Source organism: Zootoca vivipara, chromosome 14 (genome assembly GCF_965207765.1).
Source record: "Zootoca vivipara chromosome 14, rZooViv2.hap1.1, whole genome shotgun sequence".
Lineage (NCBI taxonomy): Eukaryota > Metazoa > Chordata > Lepidosauria > Squamata > Lacertidae > Zootoca > Zootoca vivipara.
The window spans coordinates 13,986,633-14,002,223 of NC_142597.1; the positions used below are offsets into that span (position 1 = coordinate 13,986,633).

Genomic DNA, 15,591 nt, shown 5'->3' on the forward strand with positions numbered 1-15,591 from the left:
TCAAGGAGGGGCACAACTCTTCAGCCCTCTTCACCCCTCTAGACGCCAGAAACCTAGTGGTTGATTGATTAAGGCTAGTAACTTTTATGGGCTTACTTACAACTTGGCACCCAAGGGGCAGGCCACCCATCACTAGCTTTCGAAACTAGCAGCTAAGAACAGTAGCCACCACAGTGCCCTTCAAATGTTCAAGCTCTCATCATCCCCAACCATTGACTGTACTGACTGGAGCTGATGGGGGCTGAACTCCAGCAACATCTGGAGGGCATCACTTCGGGTACCACAGTTGAAACATCCGAATTAGAAAATGACTGATATGCTGACATTCCTTGCCTATCATGCCTCTCTCTTTCCAGAACAGCCATGACGGAGACGAGCTTCCATAAATTTCCCGTCCACTGATTTTGTTTTTAACATTATTAAAATATTACAGGATGTAATAAATTAAAAGACGCCTGCTTCTTGGGAGAAAAGCAATGACAAACCTAGACAGCATCTTAAAAAGCAGAGACATCACCTTGCCGACAAAGGTCCGCATAGTTAAAGCTATGGTTTTCCCAGTAGTGATGTATGAAAGTGAGAGCTGGACCATAAAGAAGGCTGATCACCGAAGAATTGATGCTTTTGAATTATGGTGATGGAGGAGACTCTTGAGAGTCCCATGGACTGCAAGAAGATCAAACCTACCCATTCTTAAGGAAATCAGCCCTGGGTGCTCACTGGAAGGACAGATCGTGAAGCTGAGGCTCCAATACTTTGGCTACCTCATGAGAAGAGAAGACTCCCTGGAAAAGACCCTGATGTTGGGAAAGATTGAGGGCACAAGGAGAAGGGGACGACAGAGGATGAGATGGTTGGACAGTGTTCTCAAAGCTACAAACATGAGTTTGACAAAAATGCGGGAGGCAATGGAAGACAGGAGTGCCTGGCCTGCTATGGTCCATGAGGTCACGAAGAGTCGGACACGACTAAACGACTAAACAACAACAAAAAATATTATGGGATGTATCCAATGCTAGTCCTACTCAGAGCCACTGAAAGTAAGAAACATGACAAACTTAGGTCTGTTAATTTCAATGGGTCTACTCTGAGTAGAAGTGAGTTGTATACAATATATAGAATTCTGATTTCCTTGAAGAACATTGTTTGAAACACACGGGTGCATTGGACATTACACACCCACAGACACCCCTGGGCCCTTGAAAACTTTCTCACTCCTTTGTGCAGTTGTTGTGTGTGATGTGGTTTCACACAGAGGCATTTTCTCTTTCCAAAAAAACAAACAAACATCATTGTGGAAAGGAGCTGAAGCGACAACTATATTCAGGATGTAAAATAACAGGAATGGTTTGTGCAGCTAATTTTTTTGGCACAAAACCTGCCAGTGTTTTGGAACTAGCTGGCAATGAATTGTGCTTGGAGAAGGCGGTGGTCTGCTTTTCATGGATCCGTCCATTTTAGTTTCTCATTTTCCTTCCTTATGTTCAGTTCATCACATCTCTCCATCTATGCCATTTATGCATAGTCCATTGCTTTCATAAGCCACTCCTCCTTCATTGGAACCTTCCCTTTTTGCCACTTCTGTGCATATAATATCCTAGCTGCTGTTGTCATATATATAAATAGTAAGGGACTTTCATCCACGGTGTAGCACCAAGGATGAGGTTGAAAGAGAGAGTGTGAATTTTTATAGAATCTTCATTGCTTTTGTTCTGTGGGAGTCACTGAAAGGACAGGCCTGGGAGGATCTGAGCTTGTGTTCAAGAACACACAAACACAGACAGTGGCTTACTGATTCTGATCAAAGCCCCATCTAAGACCAAAACACTCTGTTTACCTACACAACAGGTGAGAGCCCACAGCCTTATGTTTTGCAGGCTTACTTTTATCTTGACCACACACAAAAAAAGGAGGATGAGGAAAAGGAGGATGTCAAAAGTGTTGAACTGGAAGGACAGTATGGTGTCTCTTGAATGTGTGCAAGAGAGAGAAATGGCGGTGTGTGTGTGTGTGTGTGTGTGTGTGTGTGTGTGTGTGTGAGAGAGAGAGAGAGAGAGAGAGAGAGAGAGAGAGAGAGAGAGAGAGAGAGAGAGAGAGAGATGTACAGTATGTGTTTTTGGTCTGTGTGTTTACTTGGCTGTCCTGCTTGTTGAGGTGTAGTGGAGGAGATTGTGATGGGGGAACAGAACCAAACTACAATGCTGCCCACCCTAATAAGGGGCAAGCAGAATTCACTCCACATAATATCAATGTTTGTGCATGAGAGGGAAAGATGGAAGAGTGTACATGCTGTCTGTGTGCAAGAGAGAGAGAAAGTGGCAGGGAGAGGCATAACGCTCTCTCTCTCTCTCTCTCTCTCTCTCTCTCTCTCTCTGTGTGTGTGTGTGTGTGTGTGTGTGGCTTCACCTGACCTGATCTTCATAGAACCATAGAGTTGGAAGAGACCACAAGGGCCATCTAGTTCCAACCCCCTGCCAAGCAGGAAACACCATCAAAGCATTCCTGACAGATGGCTGTCAAGCCTCTGCTTAAAGACCTCCAAAGAAGGAGACTCCACCACACTCCTTGGCAGCAAATTCCACTGTCAAACAGCTCTTACTGTCAGGAAGTTCTTCCTAATGTTTAGGTGGAATCTTCTTTCTTGTAGCTTGAATCCATTGCTCCGTGTCTGCTTCTCTGGAGCAGCAGAAAACAACATTTCACCCTCTTCTATATGACATCCTTTTATTTATTTGAACATGGCTATCATATCACCCCTTAACCTTCTCTTCTCCAGGCTAAACATACCCAGCTCCCTAAGCCGTTTCTTATAAGGCATTGTTTCCAGGCCTTTGACCATTTTGGTTGCCCTCCTCTGGACATGTTCCAGCTTCTCAGTATCTTTCTTGAACTGTGGTGCCCAGAACTGGACACAGTACTCCAGGTGAGGTCTGACCAGAGCAGAATACAGTGGCACTATTACTTCCCTTGATCTAGATGCTATACTCCTATTGATGCAGCCCAGAATTGCATTGGCTTTTTTTAGCTGCTGCATCACACTGCTGACTCATGTCAAGGTTGTGGTCTACCAAGACTCCTAGATCCTTTTCACATGTACTGCTCTCAAGCCAGGTGTCACCTGGAAGGAAGAAGGAGAAAGTGGGATAGGAGTGCTGGAAAAAAAAGCCAATTATGGAAAACAGCAACAACTGACAAAAGATAGACATAATATATTACAAGGACAGGAAGAAACATCATGGAGAGAATAATTGCCACACACAAGAAGAACAAAGAGAGAATTTGAATGCTTCACCTGTAGGATAATAAATAATTTAATGTGTTAATGCAAATGGAAGTCATTAAAATTGCAGTTGGATATAAGGGTTTGCTATTCTGACTGAAGTGAAATGGAAATTTATAAGATTTTGGAATGCAGAAATAAAGTAAATCATCAAACCATCAATTCTAGCACACAGGGGGCACCTAAATTGTATAATTTGGCTTTTGAATGATTGGCATTATTAATGGTATTATAATTTGGCATTGTTATAATGAGGCTTTTATTGGATTATTGTAATTGAAAACTGATAAAAAATATTTTCAAAAAAGAAAGTAAAAGAAAATAATGCCAATATTGTTGGATCAATCCATCAACCTCTGATGGATGATTTAGAAGGATTGGGTCCAGCATCACTTTCACTGCCCATGTGTGCCAGTATTTATACTCAGCAGAGTTTACATCTCAACGCAGCTCCTTCCTTGGAAGCGTCTTCAGGGTTGAAGGTACACACTGTAGGAAATAAACACTCATGGACACCATAAAGATTCAGTCAAGTGTAGAAGTTTACTTGACAGGCATAAAAGCATATTGGTAGCCAATATATATAGGCACTCACCACTGCCATGGTCAAGGCATGCTTAGAGTCCAACAAGAGTCCCAGACTCTCCCTCTGCTTCTCTCACCGCAAGGTGCAAGCAAGAGACTGACAACAAGTTACAACAATTTACACGGAACCATTGTTGCCAGTATTTCCTGTCACACTGCACATGTCCAAAGAACAGTTCCCACAGATCGTTTTCTGGGCCTTCGCTCCTTTGCTCTTGCTTCAACAGTGCTTGAACGGAGCAGGATCGCGGACGCCGCCCCATCATCTTCATCCTTTAGCCAGCCAGTACAGTCGCCGATTTGCACCATGAGCTCCCAGGTCCGCCAGAACTACGACGCCAAGAGCGAAGCCGGAGTGAACCGTTTGGTCAACCAGTTTCTCCGTACCAGCTACAACTACCTGTCCCTGGGTTTTTACTTCATCCGGGATGATGTGGCCTTATCCAAGTTCTCATCCTTCTTCCGGCACCTCTCTGAGGAGAAGCACAAACAAGCAGAGAAGCTCCTGACTTTCCAGAACCGCCGTGGAGGCCGAGTTGTCCTGCAGGATGTCAAAAAACCAGAACGTGACGAGTGGACCAATGGAGCTGCTGCCATGGATGCGGCCCTTCAGCTGGAGAAGAGTGTGAACCAGGCTCTCTTGCACCAGGTTGCTACCAGCACCACGGATCCCCATCTGTGTGACTTCCTGGAGACGCAGTTCCTGGATGAGGAGGTGAAACTGATCAAGAAGCTCGGGGACCATGTGACCAACCTCAAGAGTGTGCGTGCCAGTGACGAGGGCCTTGGTGAATACCTCTTTGACCATCTCACCTTGGGAGAGTCCAGCGACTGAATCCGGAGGTGCTGGTTCCCTCCCGGCTCCTGCAGCCTCATCCACCAGAAGTGTGTGCTGCTTTGTGTGTGTATGTGAGACCCTGTTCTCTTGAAAGTGGCTGCTTAAGCAGTGAGGCCTCTGTAACCGTGTCCCATCTACAGGGAGGGAAAAGCCTGTAACTGGCATTAAATAAACTTGGCATTAAGCACTAAAAAACAAAGAACAGTTCCCACAGAAATGTCCTTGCATAGACAAAACCATCTCAGCCCTCTGCTGCCTCTTGAAACTTCTTTTCTGTTCTTCTCTGTTTCTGGGGCAAATGATTCTCTCTCACACAGAGAGAATATCCAACAAATATATCTAAGTGCTCTGTGCACAGTAGAAATTGCATGGGCAACAAGACTCGAACAGCATACAAAGAATTCTGCTGTGTTTTGGCTAAGATCACATGTAATACAACTTGTGGGCGGCACATAATCTCTGTACAGGCAATCAGTCGAATGTGCAGAGGCTGGGACTGGGCAGAGCAACCCCAACCCCTTCCCTCTTCATAGATGCACCTAATGATTCAAAAGGATAAAATGTTCTGATCACAAGGATCAAGCAAAACTAAAAGGTATGTCCTCTGTAGACCAATCACAGGCTCACCTCACACCTGATCCTCAGAGGTGGATATAAATTCGAGGTGCACTCTCCTCACACACAGTGCTGACGTGAAGGCAGAAGGGGCAACATGAATACGCTTCTGAATATCGTGTTCTGGGTGTTGCTATCCATTGAGTTGGGTAAGTCTCTGATGGGCCAACCTGTCAATTTCAGTTTCTCTCCATTTCTTCCCCACTGACCACCCACCCCAGTATTAAATTCAGTTCTCTGCATTTCTCCATCAGCCTATACCTGATTCCAATGTTGTTCGATGCAGGAGCTTGAATAAGCTTTGCACCAGTTGCAGCTGAGGGAGCATGTTCAAAATGGCATATCAAGAAAATAGGTTATCTTCTGCTCGTGTAATCATTTTGTTGCTACCAGAGCCCTACATAGTTCTGGGTTATGGCTGAATTACCTTCAAATGGTTATAGCATTAAAGATTACTATATTAAGTTTCCATGCCACAGCTGTGAAGCTTCTCTTGTGGATGTGTGCTCAAGTGAGAGCAGGGTTCGTTTCTGGTTCCAAGGCCTGGTATAGTCAATTATTTAATTTTAATTATTTAATTTGACCTTTTCATGGAGGCAAAAATAGAGGCAAAACCAGTTGATTTTATTGGATGCAAATTTGGAAGTGAATAGGGAGAGGTGCAGACTGGATTTTCACCAATGAAAAGTGAACTTTCAGGTATGTTAGGGGCTCTGCACCTCCTTTGCTTCAATCACTGACCCTGCTTAACTCCGCACTCGGCCATAACCCCTTGTCAACCCCCTGCCCTTTGCACCTCACCCAACCTCCTGCCTTGGCCACCCCTCTTCCCACTCCCACTTCTGCAATCCCACCACTCACCCAACGCCCATCCTTCCCATGATCCTTGCCAAATTCCCCTTGCATCTTCCCCAAACTGCATCCCTTCCCCCTAGACCTCCCCCCACCCAACCCGTGCTCATGCTGCCTGCCTCACACCACTGCCATTTGGGGGGGGGCCTTTAAATGCGAACTGAACTAACATCTCTACCCCATCCCTACAAATGGGTTCTTGTTGTATGTTAAGCCTGTTTTACAACCCACACGTAACAGAGTGACACCCACCGCAGGCAAGGGACAGAGCCGTCTTGTCTTCTGGGACCAGATCAGTTTAGCAGCTGATTCTCTTTCAAAGTTCATAGTTCACTTCCTGGTTCCTCTTCCCCTAGTTTCTGGCATCAAGTGCTCCCAGTGTCAATTTCAGCTCCCAGGTAAAGGGTGCGAGAAATGGAAACGTCCGTGTAGACTGCACCCGGGGGAGTCATGCTACAAGCAGATGGTTTATTTTGGTAAGTGATTATGGTTACTCACGACTCTGGTCCTGTAATATATTCCAGGACCACATAAGCCCTTGCAGCTTGATTACTCAGATCATCAGAAGGAGCACTGCTAGTTGCCCCCATGTTACAGAGGCCCAGCTGGCCTCCACTAGAAGCCGGGCATATAGTGTCACTGGCCCCATGCTCTTCTAACATGTGCCCCCCTCGCTCGTCATTTTCTGGTGTCTCTTGAAGACCTTTTTATGCAGACAGTCCAATGCAACTGTTTAACTTATTTTTTTTTCAACCCATCTTTTTAACAATCATTTTCTGTGGTTTTTATGGTGTTTTATTTTATTGCATGTACCACACCCTATTTGCATTAATTGATGGTATACCCAATGCTATTGTAAATAAATAACCAAGGAAGAAGCCTTTCTTGGAGCATATAAATGGGTTTTCTCCACATCGTCACAAGGCAAGCTGAGAGCCTCCTGAAACTCCAACCTGCAATAGAAATCCATATTCAGGAATCCATGCACTCGCAGGGGTAGAGCCAAGCAACTGGGGGGGGGGGTGGAGCCGATACTGTTGGTGGAGCAATAAGTAAAGGAGTGGGGCCTTAGGGAGTGGTGAAAATGATCGACTTCACAGCCAGAACAGAGGTGGAATTTAACTCTTTCTTTCCATGCTGTGTGCAATCCTTCCTCTGAAGCTGCCATATGTATCAGGAAGAAATCCCCATTGGTGTCAGTGTGGAAAGGAGCCATCCAGATGGAACAAGCAGGACCTCTGTGTGCTCTGTTCTTGTTCACTCTCTCATCAAATGCAACCTGTTGACCATGTTTTCCAAGACAAGTGACTAGAGGTGGGGAGTTTATAGGGCAAATAAGAGGGGTGATGCAGTCCCTGGGAACAGTAGACCAATCCTACCAATCAGGGTTGCCAACCACTCGTTTAAAAAAACAACCAGTCTTACCTGCTCATGTTGTCTTAGCAGCACTCTGCTCTGCAGAAATTTATAGACAAACTGTTTCACTGCACAGATATGAGAATGATGATTGGTTAATTAATTAACCAATCACTATCCACGCATATCTCAAGGTGATATATAAATTTAAATAAAAGCAAGTATATGATCAGCTGAATGCCTGCAGACCACGAGATTCTTAAAGGCAGGGAAGCAGAGGGTACTCAAAGTTGGCAACCCTACTACCGGTACCAGGTTTTTGCCTCTGAAACAATGGTACAATGATGGCAATATCTATGGTATGATCCTACGCTATCTAGAAGAATTCACTTGTAGATGTGTGATTGACATCAAAGCATTTGATCAGAAAGAAGGGGAAGAAGTTTGCCAGTTCCTGGATACACCCTTATGTTTCTTCCTTTACAGGACGGACTCCTCTCCATACCATCAAGGGCTGTTCTTCAGGTTGCATAAATGTATTGACACCAAAGAAGCATAAGGAAATGAGTGAAGTCTATACTTGCTGCTCTCATCGAAATTTCTGCAACCAATAAGCAGCAGTAGTGGTGTTTCAGTGTCAGTGGAGAGCACCATAGATTTAATTTCTCTTCTATCTCTAGCTTCCAAAGCAAATTTTCGTCAGTTTTTTTTTATTTCAATTGCAGATCAATGTGTCAATGGTGCTGAATTGATTTATAAGTAGCATGGATCAGAAACAGTCTGATTACTCATCCCTAGATTGACTGGCATTAACTTTCCATGATCACCATCAAGACTGACCCTACCATTGGGCACTCTGAGGAAGCTGCCTTAGCTGGCAGATGCTGGGGGGGGGGGTGGCAGAATAAATCCGAACTAAAATGCTGGTGAATTTTCAGTGTTTGGAAGAAGGGAATGTGACCTCTGGGCTGACAAAGGTTTCCCATCCCTGGAATGGGGTATCACCTTGTCCTTTTCCTCAGGTAGCAAAATGTCTTGGGTCATCTCTGGGCTCCATACTGTCTCGGAACCTGGAGGTCTTCTTTAGCTGCCATGACTAACAACCATGTATCTGAAGAAGTGGGCATGCACACGAAAGCTCATACCAATGACAAACTTAGTTGGTCTCTAAGGTGCTACTGGGAGGAATTTTGTTTTATTTTATTTCGACTACAGCAGACCAACACGGCTACCTACCTGTAGCTAGAACCATGGATAGGCCACTCCTTCATAAATTTCCCTGATCCCCCTTTGAAGCTGTATAAAACCATCTGAGTTCGTGAGTTATTGAGTTAACATTCAGCCCGGAGAGATGTCAATCTGACATTTTAATGAATGCCTACAGCTAAGGTGGTTTGATACTTATGCATCACACTCCCCCCCCAGCAAACAAGCACATCTTCATACTGCAGCAGAAAATGAATGTAGGGATACCTGTTAGATCATCTCAGGGTGAAAAAAGCCATTCTGAGTTTCCAGCTGCACCAACAGATGGTACATCAAAAAAGAACATCAATGCTTGGAACAAATCCACCTCAATCCGCCTACTCTGCCCAAGTTGGTTAATAAACCAAGGGACTTGCAATAGATATGGGCTGCCTTTTACACTCCCATAGTCTATGAGAGGAGCTCCAGAACCTGATCCATTTCAATGTGAATAGATTAGAGCCATTGATAATCCCTAAACCATTAATTACAATTACCAGACCTTTAGAAGGCATCTTAAGGCAGCCCTGTTTAGGGAAGCTTTTAATGCTTGATGGATTTCTGTATTTTAATATTTTGTTGGAAGCCGCCCAGAGTGGCTGGGGGAACCTGGCCAGATGGGCGTGGTATAAATAAATTATTATTATTATTATTATTATTATTATTATTATTATTATTAGTGCTGGAGGAGGCTCTTGAGAGTCCCATGGACTGCAAGAAGATCAAACCTATCCATTCTTAAGGAAATCAGCCCTGAGCGCTCATTGGAAGGACAGATCCTGAAGCTGAGGCTCCAATACTTTAGCCACCTCGTGAGAAGAGAAGACTCCCTGGAAAAGACTCTGATGTTGGGAAAGATGGAGGGCACAAGGAGAAGGGGACGACAGAGGACGAGATGGTTGGGCAGTGTTCTCGAAGTTATGAACATGAGTTTGACCAAACTGCGGGAGGCAGTGGAAGACAGGAGTGCCTGGTGTGCTCTGGTCCATGGGGTCACAAAGAGTCGGACACGGCTAAATGACTCAACAACAACAACAAACCATTAATAGCAAATGATGGATCTAAGCACCATGAATTTGTCTAGTCTCCAATCAAAGCCATGTAAACCGGCAAGTTATCAGCCACAATGGGTTATGATTTCAGTTGCTTTGCACTCTTGAAGCATCCAAACATTTGTCCTTGAGGGTTTCCAGGGGCAACCAACAAATGAGAGAAAGAATGAAACATTTATGGTCCTGGTGGCCATCAAATGCAATAGGAAAATAAGGTCTTAGGACCTTTAATGCTCATTAAGTGGGGAGTTTCTACAGGTCCAGTTTTTCAAGACAGACATGGGGCCCCTCCAGGCAGGTATTTTATTGAGGATGTATTCTGCAACATGTTATTGACACAATAATAGTACAACAGTGGCGGGTTTTTCCTGCTTTGTCCTGTGATGCTTCCCTGGTCTTGCTACATTACTGCTGCTCAGAGGGGTTATAGTACAATAAAAGTGTGTGGTGGAATAAACCAGAACTTCTGTGGTATAAAAAGTTATGGATTTTCAGCACGAGCTTATAAGATAGGAACTGATTTGAAATGAAGCTGTGGTGCGACCCCAAAACTACAGCCACAAAGAGTATCGAAAGTGAGATGTATAACCAACCTGATGCCATCATTAAAGCAAAATTAAAAAACACATCCGGACGGGTCCAAAAACATTCAGCTTTGTGATATCACAACATACACCTGAGTTCCCTGCACAATCAAAATCTGGGTGGTGGGTGGAAGCAATAAGAAAAAGGGGGGTGAGCAATGAATTGATGGGAAAAAATTTTTTAAAAAATCCAGGATGTGGACAAGAAAGGTTTGCTCCAAAATCCTCCCCTAAGCCTAGATAGGATAGAATGAAAATCACAATCCATGTCCCTTCTCCTGTTGTCCACCTACCCATCTGGTGGTCTGTGCTCAGTATAAATTGCATGGGCACCATGACTCATTCATCATACAAAGAATTCTAGGGAACCTACACACTTACCAGTTGTATTGCTTCTTGGTGTTTTGGCCAAGATCACATGTAATGCCACTTGTAGGCGCCACATAATCTCTGTACAGGCAATCAGTCGAATGTGCAGAGGCTGGGACTGGGCAGAGCAACCCCTTCCCCCTTCATACATGCACCTGATGACTCAAAAGGATAAAGTGTTCTGATCACAAGGATGCGTCTGGGGTTTTTCATTCAAGCAAAACTAAAAGGTATGTCCTCTGTAGACCAATCACAGGCTCACCTCACACCTGATCCTCAGAGGTGGATATAAATTCAAGTTACACTCTCCTCACACACAGTGCTGACGTGAAGGCAGAAGGGGCAACATGAATAGGCTTCTGTATCTCGGGTTCTGGCTGCTGCTGTCTGTTGAGATAGGTAAGTCTCTGATGGGTAAGTTTCTCTCCCCCCCCCCGTCTTAAATTCAGTCCTCTGTTTTTCTGCATCAGTCTGTGATGATTGCTGCTGCTGCTGTTGTTAAAGAGCCCTTGTGAAAGTTTACAGAATGTTAGCCTGCATGTATATCTCAATGTACACATACAAACTTTTGCATGATATTGTCACTAATGTACATACATTTCCCCAAAGTCTAGGGCCTATTGAATCCTCTCTGTGTGTGTGCAAACATCAATATAGCTGACTGGTTAGGTAGGTAGGTAGGTATATAGTCTCATTTTAACCAGCAAGGCTGTTGTGTGTTCACCAGCTAAATGTACAACTGTCCTGTAGAGGAGAATGAAATGATGAAGCAAGCTGTTTAAACAACCACCCACTCAGGACCACCTTTTATGCTTCTACCATCTGGAGAAAATTATCAAAGGGCCCTGCAGGTTTAGGATCAAGACAGGAAGTTTCCCCTCTAAGGCACCGTGTGTCTATAGGGAGTGTAGTCAATTCCCCCCATATAGAGCAGGGGGAGGTAGAGAACACAGCTACAGAGAAAGGAGGAAAGGTGTCCCGGACAGAGATTCTGTGCTCCTCTGCCAGTTCTCTCCCCAAGGCACTTTCATATGCATTTGGAGGTTAGCGCGTTCCCTTTGCGCATTAGCTCTGCTGTCTTTCTTTCTTTGTGGCTTACCAATAATGAGCTGACATTGCAAGCAAACATTTTGAAAAGCAAGGAGTGAATTGGCTCTGATGGATTGTAAAAGGTTGGGTGATTTTTGCACCTTTCACCTTGTTGATCTCATCATCTTTGCTTTTCTCTAGTTGTCAGCATCAGATGTGCTCACTGTCCATTTCAGCATCCGAGCGGTACCTGCCTTGAGCGGAAACGTCCTTGCATATTGTACGTGGGGATGTCTTGCTACAAACAGACAGTCTACTTTGGTATGTAATGACAGGACCACAGAATCATAGACTCGTCGCATTGTAGAGTTGGAAGCGACCCCAAGAGTCATCTAGCCCAACCCCTGCAATGCAGGCATCGCAGCTAAAGAATCCCAGACAGATGGCCACCCCAACCTCAGTTTAAAAACCTCCAGTGACTGAGGTTCCACCACCGTCCAAGGGAGTTCATTCCACTGTCAGACAGTTCTTAGTATCAGAAAGTTCTTCCTACTGTTAAGTCAGAACCTTCTTTCTTGGCATTTGAATCTATTTGGTTTGGGTCCTACCCTCTGGAGCAGCCATTTGGATCTTTGAATAGTTACCAAATTGGAAACTGCTTTGCACTGAATCAGACTATTGGTCCATCTGGCTCAATATTGCCTGCACTGACTGGCAGTAGCTTTCCAACCTTTCAGCCAAAAGTCTCATTCTACTCAGAGATGCCAGGAATTGAGCATGCGATTTATGCATGCAACATGGCTGCTCTACCACTGAGCTGCAGCCTTTCCCCAGGTCAATAAAGTCACTTTGAATGAATGGTCAGCCACGTCACAGTGGTTCCCTTGTGATACAATTTGTGGGGAAAGTGTGCTTTGGGGCATTTGCTGTGCGCTCTTGCAATCATGGGGCAGCTGCAGTCAAGAGCTACAGCATGTAATGGACTGGGCTTCTCAGTCCGAGAAGTTACTGGGCATGCTTGATGCATGCTACCTGTAAATTGTAACTTAAATGCAGGGATTGAGGGGTGATGTTGTGCAGTCCTCTGAAGACAGGATGTCATCTCTCCTAATCAGGGCTGCTGTCTGCTCAGAAGCTTACCTTCCAAGTCCCGGACTGCAGAATCCGGGACCGGCAGCCGTGTGACACTGGAGGTTGCGTCAACGTAACTTCCGGTGTCGCTTTGCCCTTTTATGGGCACCAAAAATGGCCGCCGCCAGCTTCGAAAGTCGCTTGTACGCATGTCAGGAAGTGCGTCGACGCAACTTCCGGTGTCGCTCCGCCCATCTATGGGCACCAAAAATGGCCGACACCGACACCAGAAGTCGCGTCTATGCACTTCCGGACATGCGTAGATGCGACTTTTGAAGCCGGCAGCGGCCATTTTTGGTGCCCATAGAAGGGCAAATCGGAAAGGAAAAAAATGGCCGCCGGCAGGAGAAAATAACGGAGAAAAACGGGAGATGAAGTGATACGGGGGACCACCGGAAAAAGGTAAGTAAAAACGGGGGGTTTCACGGGGAAAACGGGGTACTTGGCAGCTATGCTCAGAAGTACAAACAGCAACCTCCTCTATTCATGTCAGTTAATCACCCACTCTGTCTTGCACATGAAGAGGAGAATGGACACCTGCTAACGCTTGCATCCCATGTTGTTCAGGAGCACAGGCTGATAAAGGTAGCAACCTTACCAACTCTCCATGCCTGAAACGATGGTACAGAAATGAGAGTGTTGTGGTCCCACTAATCAATCTTCCTCTACAGGAAAGACTCTTCTCTTTACCAAGACGGGCTGCAGCACCCAATGTGTTAATGTTCAAGAAAAGCCAGCAGAATATAACATCACCCAAACTTTCCAATGCTGCTCTTATAGAAATTTCTGCAATCACTAAGAGGTGTTGAGCAGCACCATAGCATCTGCTTTCTGAATGAGGTTTCGAGGGTTGGAAGCTTCTACAGGCCTCTTTTCCATGAATACCTCCCAATAGCAAGACCAAACTAGAGGGCGTGATCCCTGATAAGGTCTCTCATCTTTTAAAAATGTTGCAAATAGTGGCTATACCAAGGAGGAAGAGGAGATGGAGATTCAGGTCTGTTGTAAGGAACGACAAAGGAATTTAACACTTCCACAGAACCCTATTTTCCAAATGACAATCAAGATCCGGCCTCCGCCTTCAGCTGCCTCATTACCAAAAACTTTGACATGCACAACCATTTTATTTATTGATTTATTGAGCAGAATTTGTTCACTCCTCAACCTATAAGCAGTTTACAGAGATAATTTACTTTAATATTGTGCCAAATTGAAAGTTTGTCAGTGCGTCAAATAAACAGCAAATGTCAAAGGTATCCCACTCTGCTTGTTTTCCACTTTCTGTATGAAAAATGCCAGAACCATAACAATTCCAAACCATAGTACATTTTTGTTTTAAAAGCTGAGGGTCTCAAAACTGACAATTTCCACCCACTTTAAGGAAAGATTTTGGTCAGTTGTGGGGAACATTTAATCCTTCAAAGGTTGCTGGACTACAACTCCCATCATCCTTGCCCATTGTCCCTGCTTGCTGGGGTTGATGGGAATTTTAGGAACATCTGAAGGGCCAAAGGTTCACCTTATTTGGTTTAGATTATATGTTGCCAGGAAAGCAATCATTTGAGAAAATACTGGTAGGTTCCACAAGGAATTATTTTAAATCCACTTTTCTACCTATAAGGACAAATGTTTTTGGGTTCTGCCATAGCTGATTTTTTTGGGTGCTTTCCTATTTTCCTGGTAGACTTTTTATATTTAACATAACCACTATTGGGTGGTAAAGCTGTAAAAGGGTGTGCTGTCTTCAATAGCCAGGCTCTCAACAAAGTATACCTGTCAGAAGGTCATGTCTGAAAATGAGAGTGGTGTCAAAATGTGGGTGTGGTGTTATATTTTTCAAGCAGTGAAAAGGCCAATTCCAGCACAATAGTTAGAATATTTCTCCCCATATCACCCTGCCCATGTGTCAAGATCTGCCATAGAGTCCCCCAACCTGTGGTTCCATCACTAGGTAGAGATTGGGGAGTGGGACTCCCCATGTAAGGCCTTAGCCACACCATCTCATCTCTAGAATAATTTCTCTTCAGAGGTGCATCTACCCCCAACATTGCACTTTTCATCTGTTTGTGAAGATGCACCTCTTGGCCCAGACCTTGGCAAGAGAGGGTGAAAACTGGAGAAAACCACAGAGTTTGAAGCTGTTTTTATCATCAACTAATTTCATGCATTTTAAGGAGGTCTGGTGACTGGGAGTGGCAGCCTGGTTCATACAACACCGGTGCTAAATAAATAATAATTTATTATTATTACCCCGCCCATCTGGCTGGGCTTCCCCAGCCACTCTGGACAGCTTCCAACAAAGATTTAAAATACATTAAAATGTCGCACATTAAAAACTTCCCCGAACAGAGCTGCCTTCAGATGTCTTCTAAATGTCAGATAGTTATTTATCTCTTTGACATCTGATGGGAAGGCGTTCCACAGGGTGGGTGCCATTACGGAAAAGGCCCTCTGCCTGGTTCCCTGTAGCTTTGCTGGGCTCCCAGTAAGTTCCAAAGCACAATTCAAATTATTGGTGCTGACCTTTAAAGCCCTAAACAGCCTTGGCCCATTATACCTGAAGGAGCGTCTCCACCTCCATCATTCAGCCCCAACACTGAGGTCCAGCTCCAAGGGCTTTCTGGCGGTTCCCTCACTGCAGGAAGTGAAGTTACA

At 44.7% G+C, this 15,591-nt stretch overlaps 1 long non-coding RNA gene and 1 pseudogene across 4 annotated transcripts; both read left to right on the forward strand.

Annotated features, from left to right (window-relative positions):
- Positions 1 to 4,053: 4,053 nt before the first annotated feature.
- On the forward strand, positions 4,054 to 4,905 carry LOC148683499 (ferritin light chain, oocyte isoform pseudogene; annotated as a pseudogene). Its single transcript, XR_015947051.1, has one exon. The product of XR_015947051.1 is annotated as a ferritin light chain, oocyte isoform pseudogene (transcript).
- A 371-nt stretch (positions 4,906 to 5,276) lies between these two features.
- LOC148683500 (uncharacterized) lies at positions 5,277 to 14,192 on the forward strand. 3 transcript variants are annotated; one of them, XR_015947024.1, is made up of 5 exons: positions 5,448 to 5,467; positions 6,527 to 6,646; positions 11,022 to 11,175; positions 12,007 to 12,126; positions 13,608 to 14,192. It is a non-coding gene; the product is annotated as an uncharacterized LOC148683500 (long non-coding RNA). The 3 variants fall into 3 exon arrangements; XR_015947025.1 differs by lacking the exon at positions 6,527 to 6,646 and having other exon boundaries at positions 5,277 to 5,467; XR_015947023.1 differs by lacking the exons at positions 5,448 to 5,467; positions 6,527 to 6,646 and having other exon boundaries at positions 8,156 to 11,175.
- Positions 14,193 to 15,591: the final 1,399 nt, after the last annotated feature.